At 32.0% G+C, this 16,100-nt stretch overlaps 1 long non-coding RNA gene across 1 annotated transcript; it reads left to right on the forward strand.

The window, feature by feature from the left end:
* The first annotated feature begins 3,569 nt into the window (after positions 1 to 3,569).
* Positions 3,570 to 4,066, forward strand: LOC123689203. Its single transcript, XR_006750229.1, has 2 exons — positions 3,570 to 3,854; positions 3,972 to 4,066. It is a non-coding gene; the product is annotated as an uncharacterized LOC123689203 (long non-coding RNA).
* The last annotated feature ends 12,034 nt before the right edge of the window (positions 4,067 to 16,100 follow it).

Below are 16,100 nucleotides of genomic sequence, written 5' to 3' on the forward strand. Positions count from 1 at the left end.
AAACACAATTTTTATTTCTTAAAAGTCAGGATAGGTATTTTTGAATTTGAGTACTATCTTAAATATATTAACAAAATAAAGTCACAATTAAAATTCAGGAATATTCAAATATATTATAAGAACAAGGAACATATAGAAACACGTAGAAACAATTAAATGGATATTGAAGTACCATTGGATTCTTGAAATGTCTATGCGCACTATCCGCTATAGCTTCCAGCTTACACTAAAGATATGCGAAGAGAAACTGTTCAATCCACAGAACACATGTGCGTGTCAAACTGAATATGATAGATGAATCACCCTACCCACTCTTCATTTCGCTCAACACCTGTGAAAATTGACTGCGTGCCTATCGAACGAAATAAAGTACTGAATAACAAATGTAACTATTTGAAAATAGGTAATATCTATTTTCAAATAGTTCAAATTTGAAAATAGGTACTGGAACAAATTACTTTTTAATTTCAAATATGTTTAATAATCAAATAATCATTAAATTTAAACGCGTAATTGATTTGTACAGTCACCATTTCTATCGTTAACTACTAGCTTCCCCCGCAAACTCCGTTTCGCCTTAATATGATTTTAATAGAACATGTTATTATTAATATTTCCCTCTTCAAAGCCGGGAGGGCTCCAGCCAGAGTACATATATATAAAGGACATATATATATATAGGACATATTTTGCGATTTATATATATTTATAACAATTAGCCGGTTTGTAAGCCGTTACGTTACGAATCAATAATTTTACTGTCACAATGGCAAAAAGTATATAATAAAATCGTCATACTCTAATTTCAAAATAAATTGTGCCAATACGAACAGTACTCCTAGCAGAGTTGGCACATTTTTCCAGTGTTTTCCTTCATTAAAAACTGATAATTCATGATTAAACTTTTCTACTTAGTCAATGCTAAGTAGATAATAAGTAATAATACAATATTGGGAATCTTGGCAGCAGACTAACACGTCAATGCTCCGATATAGTATATAATAAAGAAAAATGTTGACCACGAAAACTTATTTGTCAGATTAATACAAATTTATTGACATGAAAGTGAATGTAATATATTTTAAAGGTAAAAAATACTCTGAAGAAAAATACTTATAATCACACATAAGCATATAGATCACTAGTATGTAAAAATGTTCCTGTTGCGTATAAGAATTATATGAAAGCTTTTTTACTTTCATAATGAGCGAACGCAACATCGTAAGAAAAGGTTAAAATCTCCTTTTCATCAACCTTAAAGCTCTAACTCAGAGCTAAGTTTAACAAAGTTCTAAGATGTATAACATACAAAACTTGTACGTTACAAAACTCAGCCTTAATTAAAATATCATCCAGCCTCAAAAGATAGAAGTTTCCTCGTAAAAAGACGAAAGCTATTAGGGCGGAGTGTCATGAGACTTTATAATTTAATGCTAGTACACCTACATATATGTACAGCTTTTACAAAACATTAGGCTTAAGTCTTGTTTTCATTGTCTATAGCTCTTTTCAGCTGTGTGCTGCATTTATTAAAAAAATATTTCTAGTTCATCTAGTTGGTAGAATAGTCAAAATACTAATTGATGACTACTAGCCAGTCTCCATTTGAGTTACAAATCATACAAAAATCCAATGGTTATTTTTAAAAATGAAAATGAAGAATTTTTATTCTTTTTTTCAAAATACAAATCAAATTCTGTAATGACGTCATTAAAATGTATCTTTGATCTCTACTCGGCATGAATGTCCTTACATGTAAAGTTAAATTACTGTAGTCAGCTATAGTGACAAGTAGACTGGATTGACATTTGACGTTTCCTAAGTTATCGTTTTGCGTTTTGGCGGGAAACTTATTGGAAATATGGGTGTTCTTGCTCTATGATGCTAGAATGGATGAACGGATTTATATAAATTATACAAATTAATTAATCCGTCGTTCCACAACTGAGCATTGGGAGGTGGTATCACTTAATATCAGTTAAGCCTCCTGTATGTTTGGCCCCTGTTATATAAAGAAGTCAATTTAGTATTTTGTATATTTATACTACAATAGAACAACGACTATTGGGTGAGATAATACATTTTATATAATATTTCCTTACAAAAATCTAAATTAGTATATTTACAGTTTTTTTTTCAACTACAGTACTTGGAGTACTATGTGTATTGTGTACATTAACTGATTTATTCTTTATGTATCATATACAGCTAATGTTAATATACGAAGATGTTATACATAAAAATACATTCTAAATTAAAATTCCGAATAGACCATGACACAGCATTTTTTTAATCAAAAATTCAGCAGAATTTCCGTTTATTTGCCTCATTCGAGACACGTAAACACAATTTTCACAAGTCTAGCCCGTTTCAACAAACCGACGAACTCGTGTTTATCAATCGAAGATCCCTTACTTTTCTTTACTTATTTAATACTGAATCAACGTCAGAGCATCTTTACTGACCAGAATATTAAAAAGCTAAAAGGTTTCTAAAAAATTGTATTGATTTACTTCAGTCGAAAGCTATAATAAAATGCTTTAATCTGTAGTTTTAATAATGTAAGTAATATAAATGCAAGGTCATAATAGTTTTATCGTTACGAAAATGTTTAACGTGTAAAAATTACATTTAAATTTATGTAAAGGGCTGACTAGGCATGACAGTTTAAGATACCACAGATATCCACTGGTACTGTCAGGTATAACATTATATTTATGCGTGTCAAAGTCAAAACTGATATTTGTCGCTCTGACAGAAAGTGAATTAGCATTATCGTTGTTTGTGCTAGTAATACTAGAACGAAAGTCTAATTACATACTTAGTCTTATTTTGGATAAACTTTCCAATATGACCCGTCGATTTGAATGCTCAAATTTTTTTTGTAGATAGTACTCACCATAAGAAAGCGTTTTGTAAAGTATTAAGTTGCGGAAACTTACGGTTCATGAGATATAATTATTTATACTTTCCATACAAATGGACAAATATCATTCCATAACACGCCATAACACAATGAATTTGACAAATAACTGATGTCAAACATCAACCATTTCACGTATCGATTAGTGAAGGGTTCGAAAAATTTGACGTATCGATACTACTAAACTTTCCAATATGGACCATAGATTATTTGTAACTTATGATCAAATTAATTATTTGTAATCAAAAAACTTAATTATTATCTAGTTCGGTTAGGTTAGGTTAGTATATGAATATTTTCTTTTAATAACCTTTTTTTTAATAACCTAAAAGTACCCACATCGAATCAGAGCACCCCACTATCCACGTGGTCTTGTCTGCCCTACCCCTAGAGTGTATATAAATAATCGGAGGCGCGGAGGAAGAGCAGCCCCCACCCGCCGTACCAAAGCACAGGCATGAAATGCCTGTGCTTTGGTACGCAAGGGTGGAGGGGCTGCGTTTTCCGTAGCGCCGGAGCCGTTCAAAAACCGAATTATTATCTAGTTCGGTTAGGTTAGGTTAGTATATGAATTTCTTTTTTCTAAGAACTGTTTCTGAAATCATCAATAAACATATAAAAATCTAATATTTATATCATATTATTATATTATATTTGAATAAAATTCAAGTTTTTATTCTAAAAAAACTATCGACAAATTAAAAAAACGATTTTGATGCAAAATGTCACGTCTCTAATAACTAATGGAATCTGTATGGCTAAAGTTCTTTGCCTTTCCCATTAGGGATAAATTGAAAATAAAAAAAAATAAGCAATGGCAAATGTACGATTTATTTACGAATTTCTATACATTATACAGGTTTAAATAATCTTTATTAATATTTAGACGGAACTCCGGCAGAAAAAATAACTTGGAGGTGTTCCATTAAAGGTAAAGAGACACTTACATAATGAGTATTATCACATTCAGGGACACATTTCTAAATTGTTACCATTCTAGCCTTAAAATTTTAAACATGAATATCTCCGTAACTATGGGTTTCCGCAGGTTGGGAATGACACAGGGGGTATTTCTCCATCCCCTCTTCCATCTCCCATCAAAAAAACCTCAAAAATCGACGGGTCATATTGGAAAGTTTAACCCTTATTTTTATTATAACATTAACAATGTAGGTAGAAAATTTAACTTGCAAATTAATAAATTACAAAGTTAGTGGATTACCTTAAAATTTTCGTGAAGTTAGCGAAGTTTTGTGGAAGCGATTAGTAACATCCATCTTCAAACACGCCGCTTAATAAATCATACCGTTATTAAATAATGTATCTAGTTTAATATTGCAACTCAAAGTTCTATTTAGTATAAGAGCCATCTATCGGGTAAAATATTTAATTATTAATTTCATCTATTATTCAAGTTTACACCTAACAATATATGAAACATTATTATTTATAACTCCTACCACTCCATCCTATGTTGAGCAAGCATACAAGGAGCCTACGTAGACTTACGTAGAATTCATTAAAATCATTTTTGTTGTGTATTTGTCCATTGTTTTTCTTGTTGCGTTGTAGTATATAAATAAGGAAAGATAGTCTTGTATATAAGAACCATTCACTCCTCGTTTACAATAATGATAAACTTAAGTTACTTTATTCTTATCTATATAAAATATTTAAAACAATGTGTGATTTAAGTATTTTTTTTAACTAGGTACCTCTTAAATTGAAGTATTAAAAATACAATAAATTTATTTAGTTACTAAAAATAAGACGAAATTTCAGAAGAAAATTATAATAATAAAATTTAAATATTGACTCCTGTACTAAAATATGTCATCGTAATTTGGCTAAGGCTAGCATCGTGTTTAATTTTCTAACTTTTGGTGCCTTAATTACATTACACAGGGAGAAGTTATGGATGAAAATATTTTTTTATTATACACTTCTCATAATGGAAATTTAGCTGTTTGCATAATTCCCTCATTTAGGAAACGCCTATTAAGTGACCTTAGTTTGGGCTTTCAATTAAGTGGTAGCTTAGAAAAAGTGTTTTCCTGCACATTTCGCTTTATCGTTTTGATAAAAAAATCTTATACATTAGGAAATGTCTGTTTCCTGTTTTAATAATTATAATAAATATAATTTAATTTTTATAAAACCATCATTGCAGGTTATACTCTGCCGACGTAAATCGCATTTTTTGACAATGAATCACAATTACACGATGATGTCTTATGCCCGAAACCAATAATTAATTTACAATCTCAGATTTTCGATTGTTAGACCGTGACAGTCAATCGATCTCCTACCTGCATCCCAATAACCAAACCTTTGGATTCTCTTCGTAGCAATCCATTTTTGGCGACGGAATGAATTTAATCTCTTCGCTCTTTACGTACCACGAATAGCTTAATATATCGACAGATGGTTATTACAATTGATTGATTATTGGCATAATATTAGGATTAAGATGTCTATCCCAGATGGTCAAAAATAGATTGAGATAGGTTACTGGGTTTGGGTGTTATTAAAATTGTACTTCTTCGATTTTTTTCCTTAAAGTTCATACAACGAGAATATTGATTCTTATTAATATTTAGTCTATTAAAGTCATATATTAAAACCATTATACCAACAAATGTCGAAACCTCTTAGGTCGTTTAAGAAAAGTGCAAAATTTGCGAAACGTTATGTAAAACGATGGATCCGGTGTAATCTAGTGGACGTTGTCGTAATCCGAGAAAATTTAATTCAAATTAGCGCGGATCTCCTCAGAGCTGTTATCTTGAGTCACTTTCAGATAAACCCCTATCTAGATTGTTCTTCCGAGACAAGAATATTATTTATGCAGACTAACCCTAAATACAGACTTAAACAGGACGGCTTTAAACAAAATTAACGTTTTCATAACAATTGACAATTACCATGTTAACGCCAACACACGGTAAATTTTCTACTATTGTAGTGAATATAAAAAATTGTGCGTTTTAACTTAAAATAAATCTATACTATAAATGTTAATATTATATATGCACTTTATTATATTATATTAAATGATTCTCGATATTATCGTATTGGCATAGTCTGTAAGGATAATGTAAATATTTTTGTTATAAATAAATTAAAAAAAATGTTTAATAGAATACCATAATAATAAAAGTTATTATCTCCATCAAGCCATTGCATTATACAATATAAACACTAACAAGGGTGTCTATGGGCTGCAGTTGCTCGTTGTCCAATTTAAAAAAGGCCACTTATAACTGTCAAATATATTAAAAGTCACGCTTCACCTATAGCGATATTACAACCAATCCTAAATCCCTGAGAGAACTTCCCTTTCCCAGTCTTAAGAAAACTTTCGATTACAATTTTAATTGGATAAAACAAGGCTTCCATTAAGGTATTAAGGGTACATTAATCAAAACAAAACAAAACTAATTGTGAAGCACCTGTTCTGTTTAACAGCAAATTGGTCGAGTTGGAGCTTAATTACTGAAGTCCCGCTGACCCTGGATGCCTGAGGTACGGTCCCTCTTATTAACTTAGATTGACTGCATTTAACCATTTCGGGTAACTATAACCCAACTTTATATTAATTTAACTAACTTTTAAATGTTAAGGAACCTAATCCAGCAATAAGTTCTGTTACAATTGAAAATTTAATATTTTTAAAATATATACCTTCACATTTATTAAAGTCTCAGCAAAAAATAAAATAATATTCTATTCGAAATGGCTACCTTTGGCTTTTATTCAGGCCTTTAATCCTTTTGGCCACGAATCTATGGAATTATGTATGAAAGGTTTCCAAGGGAAATTTCGCTACTGCTTGCTCTTTAGTGTTTTAAAAGCTGTCGTTAGAGCAGACCATGTTCTCTAAAAGTGACGAAAATTTGAAGTCTGACGGGTTGAGGTCTGGGCAAGATGAGCCAGTCTTCAGCTCTTATAAAATCCGGAACATTGGTTTTAAGTCCTAGCGGGAATCTTCATTTCTCGCTGAATGAGTTTTTGCTTCCGAGTGGGGTTTCGACTTTTGCTTTTGAAGCAGCTGTTGAAATGTCTGGAATATGACCGATAGCTCCATACCTACTTTTTGAAATGCGATCGCTGCAATATGTGAAATAGCGCAATATCGAATTTAAAATAATACACGTGTTCGAAATTCAAATTAATAAGTTGAAAAAAAAGAAAAGTTTTTATGTAACAATATTTATGGCCAGACTGGTTATTTTGAAAAGTTTTGTGTACGATGACTAAAAAGGCTAATGAGCATCAAAGTCAAAACTGATACAATATACTTGACTTGTAAAAAAAATGATTAAGCAAATTAAAAAAATCAAACTATAAAAGCTACGTTAAGTATACATTAATCTCGTATCGAAAAACGAAATAAAAACCTTGTTTTCGGGTCTCGTTTTAAATGTACCACGTTTTAGTATGCCTTTGAAAAATATATAGCTGCATAGATGAAAGGAGCGGCGGGAATTGAATGATAAATATTTGAAAAAGCGGCATTGTACCCCACAAGTCGGCCATTGTGTAGTCGGGCGATACTATTCGTTAACCCGTAACGAAAAATGGGTTTACTAAAATATTTGGGGAATGACCCGGGAATAACATTTTATTTATGCGTTGCTATTTTTCGAATTATTACTGTTAATGATAACTTAACAATCAAAATGGGTAGGCATAGTACTCTATAAATTAAATTCTTTAGCGGAATATTATGTACATGTCGCAGTAAAGTAGTTAATTGAATTCAGAGAGTTGATTGAATCTCTAGACAGTTAATTAAAGCTCGATATTCAATCAAGTTGCTAAAGTTCCGTCAGACAAGTGACTGAACGAAGCGTTTAACGAGTTTCCTAAACGTTCCTAGGCAACAAGACTGACCTAACCTAACCATTTACATTAAATAATTAATTGTCTTGAGATTCAATTTACTCTCTTTTCTTTATTACATTTATGTATGTGTATAAAATTATTATATAAGACCTTAAAATCCAAAACGTATGCGACATAAAGCTATAAAGTGCAGGTATTAAATTAATAATTATAATGTACTGAAAAAAAGAATTAAAGATTTTTCAACGAGATATTCAACGTCTTGACCTCAGTCATTGCGGACTGGTCGAGAATCTGATTGAAAACTTTTAGGTTGATGAAAATTCACACGAATCTAATACGATGAATCTACTATGAAAAAAAATCTGTGGCGCTACAACCTCTTTAGGTCTTGGCCTCAGATTTCTGAATCTGTTTTATGATCCTTTTTCCATCCATGGCAAGTAGGTGATCAGCCTCCAGTGCCTGACACACGTCGTCAACTCTTTGGGTCTAAGACATGTCGGTTTCCTCGCGATCGAGCACATAGAAAGAAAGTCCATTGGTGCACAGCCCGGGATCCAACCTACGACCTCAGGCATGAGAGTCGCACGCTGAAGCCACTAGACAAACACTGCTCTGAATCTACTATGTAAGTTTGTAACTATATTTTAAAAAGTCTAATGAATAAAATATAAAGTCAATTTACTCAAACCACAATTGGAAACAACGCATAATTGCGCTGATTTAATCATTTAACTAAGTTTGCAAAATGATATTTAATGCTCGGCGTCCCTTCTTATTCTTTTGTCATTTCAAAGTAATTATACAAAAAGTTTATATTTTTTTATCTGTTAAATTGTTAAGTAATTTCCTGTGTAACAATTTCAAGACTTGTGACGTTTAAGGAATTTAAATTTTACCAACAGACTAACTTTTTTTATAAAAAAAACCTCAATGTTTCATAATGAAGATTGACCAATTGATAAATAATAAAATATTTTTAGTTTTATTACGAATATTTTGTATGTAGTGTTAGCTTTTAATGACTTTTTCATGGACATATCTACAAGCTGCCCGTCCCCGCTTCTCACGGTTGGATATTTATTATAGTATAATGAAACGTAAAGTAAATATGGACATACCTAAATAATAATGTATTTAGCAATAGTGTATCGCTTGCTTGTGGACGAGATTTGATGATAAATAAAATAATAACGGAATAAATGACATCAACAATTAATTTATAAAACATTTTATTGAGGCTTAGAATCCACGTATATTCTTATTTTGTTCGAAATATAATAGCCTATATTAATCAGTGATATTGTATTATCCAAATATTGAAAGAATTTTTAAAATCGGTCCAGTACTTTTGAGCCAACAACACATGAACATATTTATATTCAAATCAAGAGTATAGATAAACAGGTGTGATGTAATCACCGTGTATACCATAGGATATTATGGTTCCTGCAACTTATGGCGGTTCAAAATTTTTTATTTGTTTTATGTTTTTATTTCCAAAATTAATTTCTTTTTAGTGCCAAAACTTCAAATGATTCCTTTATGTTCAATTTGTATCAGTTGTTTAACAACTGTTGTTCATTGCTACAGAAGCGTCCTTGGGAACTTAACTTGCGACAACTTATTACAGTTTGAATTGTAGACTAGTTTTTATTTGTTAAAGATTTAATTATCATTTTGAGCATTAAATATTTTAGACACAGGCATAAACTTAGGCTGTTTTCAGTCAATTAATATTTTAAGGTCTGGTCTTTATACCAAGGTGATGTTCACGTTTGACTGAATCAGTTAGCTTAGAAACATTTGGTCTAAAATTACAGTTAACATAATAGAAGTAAACAAATGATAAAATATATTGAGTTTTGTTGTTATTGTTGATATAAATTGGGATCATGTGATACAACGCGTATTAAAAGTAGGTTAAAAATCAGATTAATATTCTTCTATTATAAAGGTAAAACATACTTGCTCCTGTTATAACTACTACCCCGCTCTTCTAGTTGAACCAGCTAGACTCCTTTTTTATAAATCTTTCTTAGTAATCTGCTTAGTCAGGCGGTTTTTTACATTTATAGAGTCGCATACGCATAGTCGAGAGCTTTAACAACTTAGCCTTCAGGTTTTGCGTTGTACTGACCAAATTTGTCCCGCTACTATCCACAAAAGTAGAAAAGAATTACAACATTTTTGCAAACTAAAAAATCTTCGCCGATACAAAACAACTTCGTCATTGCAAACAGCAATTTCGAATCAAGACAGAAACTTACCTTTGTTTGTTACATATATACGTTACTTGAAATGTCACTTATTTCTGACGAAATGTACGTTAAAAAGTTATCCATTTTAATTTGGATGGTTATTAAAATAGTAGCGCGAAACATAGGCCTTATGTATAGTGAATAGCGATAAAATAACAATATCACAGGTTAAGCTACCGCCCATGTACAGTAGTGTTCTGAGGGCGGCACATTTAGCACCGGTATTTTGTAACTCGCGACCTCTTGTAGCACGCAACCTAAATAGTATCGTTCTATCCATAAGCGACATAATGATATTAAATAACTGAGCCCTTACTCCATAAATTTCAATATCCATCCAGATCATAATGAGATTTTTGGTGGGACATCAGCGCTGGGATATTGAGAGAACTACATCCAACTGCATACAAAATTGTATAACTGCGACTGTTGGAAATTACAGAGTGCTGGCGCTAGTTAAACGATATGAACAAAGAGCAAATTATTTATTATCTTTGGAATTTTAAACTTTAAACTAACTTGACTGCCTGGCCACATATAATATACACACTACATAATATATATATATATATTCATGCAGACGCCAGAACTGTCTACAGTTAGACTTAATTAAATAAATTAATGCCGCAGTTAATAAACCTAAGTATGTGGTGCTCAGTCTATCGGGCGATAATTGAACCTTTGATAATATAACTAGCTGCTTACTTCATTGATTACAAACATCAATTAATACGATAATTAGATTATCGCATTACTGCGTGTACAAGGGAAATATATAATTACACATCATAATACATATGTCAACTGCCTAGTCTGCATGTCTAATATGACAATTGACATATTATTCCGCCTGTATTATAAGCGCTAATGAATAAGTTATTGTACTCTTTGACGTGAACTTTAATTAAAACAGTTACATACTGCTTTATTGTAAAACAAGAACTCAGAGTGTGGGAACTAGTTGTGTTTGTTTCCATACTTAAGATGTATTGTAAAGAATAAACGTAATCCGGCTTACATTCATTACTTCTGCACGTCAAATTAAATACGTTTTTAACAAAAATCATCTACATCATAAGCACGACCCACATAGACACCATCACACACACACCCACACTTTACACCATTACACAACACAACCAATTTAGGCTTAATTAATTAAATTTAATCAGTTAGTTAATTGTATTAAATACTTTGTTTGTTTGTTCCCCTTTGTAAATCTTTTTGTTATATAATAATGTATCATGTATTCCATCTGTGGCTATGTTCTCGGTGTATTTGTTTGCTATTAAATGTATTTTGTGTTAGCTGTAGGAGTACAAAATAAATAACTAAACACACGGGAATTGTGCGTTGAGTCCAAAGCAGATGAGAAAAAACTTATGAATAATTCGAATACGGCTTTTTTTTAGTATGGAGACACCCTTATCATCCAACCTATAGATCATAAAATTGAGAAATAAAATATGAATCTATCACAGTACCGAGAACTATGAAGTTTAAAGTTGGCGCCTTTTGTAACACCGTCTGCACTAGCGCAGTTATTATTGGTCCAACTCGGAGTTTAATGTTTGTAAAGTTTTACGAGTTAATAAAACTTCCTTCTCCAAGAATTTAATATTTAGTTACTTTGAAATCTGTGATATGAATAGAAAGTATCGTTGAAGATTAGTAATCGCTAAATCTCAACCTAATTAATTTACCAGGAAGATGCACCGAGCTGAATTATAACTGATTTAAAAAATATTTAAATAAAATTATAAACGTTCTTTTGAAAACTCTATTATTGTACATAGATAATGAACATAAAATTTACCATTTTTGTACATTACATTTATTAATACTTTATTTTAATTTTAAAAACACAAAAGCAGATGAAATCAGCAATTGGTCTGAAGACTTACATTTGCCTTAATAACATTGAAGCCCACAGAATAAAAATTAATCTCTGCGTAATTTTATTCTACAATTTTGTATAATTCAATTCTGAAAAACACAAAGTATTGAACGTGAATTATATATCACAACAAAGGCAGTTATAGTTCACTATTACAAGAGTAAGCCGAAGACCATAGCCGGCTAGTCTAAGTATTATCTTGAACACGTCACATACAAGAGCGATATTCATCTTCTCACAGAGCCTCTATTGTTTTAGAACCTAATGAAGACAATGAATAGTTTATCATAGTTATACGCGGTTTTCTCGTTAACTTTGAATGCGGGCTTCATCTGAACCATATTTCACACCTGTCAACAACTAACGTTTACATTAAACTATTGTCAATATGTTAATTTGTGTATATAATTACCGTTAAAGGGATCGAGGCTCCGAATATGATTTTGTGCCATTCTGTGTCGAGACTCTTGGTCCGTGGGTCCTAACGCTATAAGGCTTTTTTAGGAAAAATCAAAAAGGTTAGTCGACATCACAGGAGACCGAAGAGCAGGCAGCTACCTCGGACAAAGAATTAGTATAGTTATTCAAAGGGGAAACGCCGCAGTATCTTCGAAACCTTGCCTAAAGGGACTCCTTTTAATAATATATTTTAGTTATTACATTTTTAGGTTAGTTCTTATTAATAATTGATTCATAGATAAATTATTGTTTATTAAAACATAAATATAACATTCTGATATACAGTATTTTCAATGTTCTTAATCAACATGAATGCATAGTTAAATATTAAAACAAATTTAAAAAGTTTGCTTCCTATGGCTGTGTACCTTTAAAGTAGACAGCATTTCCTCGCAGTATTGCGACACTTAAATTGTAAATTATGCTTCAAGTTTATATTTTTTACAGGTGGTAGCAGGAGGCCACCATGTTAAATGACACAGTTGCCCTTGTGGAGTTTGTAATGGCATCACATTTATTATGTACCATTTAGAAAACCAATGAACCGATAAAAATACCTCTAGTCCTTAAAAGCCTGCAACGCCCATAAGCCTCCTGGCGTTATAGGCGTGCTTTTGCAGCGGTTAGCACTTTCAACTATCAGACCCACTGACTCATTTGCCAACAATATCTCAATTATTTTTTTCGATTTTTTTAAATTTTTTTATTTAAATTGGTCTAGTCTAGTCTAGTACTCATAAATAAGTATCATTGTATTAAACTGTTATGACACAAACTATAAAGCTAAGGTTTGTATGATAGTGATACGTTTCTAGTTTACATCAGAATTTAAAAGAAACTACAGAAATATTATTATTACATAATATATATCAAATATTATATTCAACAAGTTTGATTGAGAAGATTGTTGTGTAGTCTTGTGGTGTAGTTTTGCGGCGGTGTTGCGAGGCGAATTATATAATCAAACAAACACCAAAACATCGACCAACGAACAACAAACTAATACAAACAAGGAACCAATCTCATCGGAACCAATCACCTGGCATAGGACTGAGTTTCAATACATCGAATCGCACGATGCTGGTTTACTGAGCACATCAACCCGCCAAGAACGTAAGTCGTCTACAGACTTTTCCAAGCCCCATACAACCGAATTGTATTCGAAACATCGACGCCATAGTGCACGTGTTAAGACTGCTCGCATCGGTCTCGCGTAGACGCTGTGGACATACATAAACGAACAGTGCCGTTTTAAGATTTCGTGATTTCAATGTCATAACGATGCTCTCCTTACTAGCAAAATAATCTTCATATACAGATGTGTACATACAGAGTGCAGCATTAATAAGCCAGGATTTGTCGGTACGAATTTTGCTTTGAAATAATTTCGACGTAATTATATTCAGTTTTCATTTTCATCATGGCTTTGTTTAAAAGTAGAACATTCACTCAAACTAAACAAACTATTATGAGCGTACATTAACGTAATGAATGCATATAAAAAAAAAACGGTTTTATAACAATACGTGAATGCGCTTTCATAGACAATACAAAGAGCAAACTGACATAAACAATACCAAGGAATGAAGAACACCTGTTTATTCTCTCTCCTCTTAATATGCAAAAGCTTGATTTTAATTTGTATTCAGCTTAAGGTAAGATACCTGTGGGATTCATAAAACGAAGCGACGTTCAAAAGAATAGCTAAAAACAGAATGCGATTCACTGAATACGGTCTAAGAAACCGTACTTCATTTTCTGTCACAGAGCCCTTACTGCCTTGATCATAAGGTCTAAAATAAAAAGAATAGTTTTATTTGCAAGTCGGCAGACAGATGCAGCGAAAGAGCAAACGTTCCTAAGCTGTATTAAGACGGTAGCCGGCTAATACCCCGCTGCAACATTTCTGCATTTTATAAAAATCCTCAGAATTATCGTACGTACAGACAAATATGTTAATTCGTTTCATGAAATTGTAATTTAAAATATTACAGAATCATTGTTTATATACTTTGCAAGACTGAGAATATTGAGAAACTTTATCAAAGTCATAATAATTGTGTTAAAAAGTAATTTTAAACAGCTGCGCTATACGTAACTTCCAAAGTTATAATTTTATTTCATAATAGAAAATTGAATGAAATTTAAGTATGATAATATAATATTATAACTAGTCTGGCTAATATATATTATAAATACTTAACTTTATTTTGAATTTGGAATACGTATATTATTTTAAAAACTTATTTCATTTGTGCGCCATTTCACATATATATTTTCGTGTAAATTATCAAATTACAATATGGACTGGAGTGTTAAAGAAAATAGGATAACAATGATTGCCTTGCACAAAGTGGGTATGCCGTCGGTCATATTGATCATATTGATGATTCAACGAAGATGAAAATCAGAGAAACATCCTATTTACCGACGAAAAAAAATTTACGTTTGAAGAACACTCCAATAAGCAAAATGGTGAAATGTGTGCTCACAGTTATAAATAAACTGCTAAAGTAATCGGAAAGGACAACGTGGTTATTATCCTGCGTCAGTGACGGTTTGGTGGGCGTGTCTTATCCTGAAGTCACAAAACTAAACTTTTGTGAAAATGGAGTGAAAACTTCAGGCAAAGGGTATCAAATTACAATCTTGGATCATGTTGTGAAACCTCTCAGAAATACACTTTTTAAAAATATACCGTGGACTTTTCAGCAGGATTTTGCACCTGGCCACAAGGCACGAACTCCCAAACCTGGCTTGAAACTAATGTTCCGGACTCTATAAGAGCTAAAGACTACCCCTCATCTAGTCCAGACCTGAATCTTTTGGACTTCAAATTATGGTCAGTTTTAGAGGACATGAAAATTGGTCTAAACGATACGGCGACATTGAGTCTCTTAAAAAACCTTTGGTGCAATCACTGTAGAAATTTCCATTGGAAAAGCCAGCCAAGCAAAAAAAATAGAATTTATTTTTACTGAGACTTTAATAAATATTTTGTTATAAATTTTAATACTATTATTACATTACTTCATTAAAAAAATGCATTTTCATTTGTAACAGAAATTGCTGGAGTTGGAGAGAGATATGTCACATCGATACTATATTATTGGTGCTACATTGCACGAGTGTACAACTTATAATAGTTTTATTTACTAATAAGGAGGTATATAATTTGGTATGTATTATTTATGTATGTTTTGACTACTAGCTAAAGGCCGTCGTATGTAATGCACAATTCGAAGGCGCGACCTAAGTTTCCAGAATCGTATTGGGAAGAATAATAATAATAATAAAAGCCTATTTTAGACATCTTCTCATCTTTTTTAGATATCTGTGTGCCCTTTTTGTTAAGGATTCCTCCAAATCCCGCCATATCTGTCTGTTTTGGCGAGTCTCTGTAGTACCTGCTATTTCCTTGACTGGTTTCTCCTTAGAATCGTTATCTTTCAAAATTGTCCTCCTTTTTATATAAAACAGGGGGCAGACAGGAGGCTCATCTGATGTTAAGTGATACCCATAGACACTCAATGCCAGAGGGCTCGCGAGTGCGTGGCCGGCCTTTTAAGAATTCTTCCTCCTTTGCGTTTGTTGTATATTGTTCACCAGATTAATACTTACTTGCTCCACTTTTTTGTTTCTCCGCCCATTTCCCCTTAAATTTTTTCTTTATTTTTATTGTGACATCTGCTATTTTAGTTAGTCTTCT

Source organism: Pieris rapae, chromosome 5, assembly GCF_905147795.1.
Source record: "Pieris rapae chromosome 5, ilPieRapa1.1, whole genome shotgun sequence".
NCBI lineage: Eukaryota > Metazoa > Arthropoda > Insecta > Lepidoptera > Pieridae > Pieris > Pieris rapae.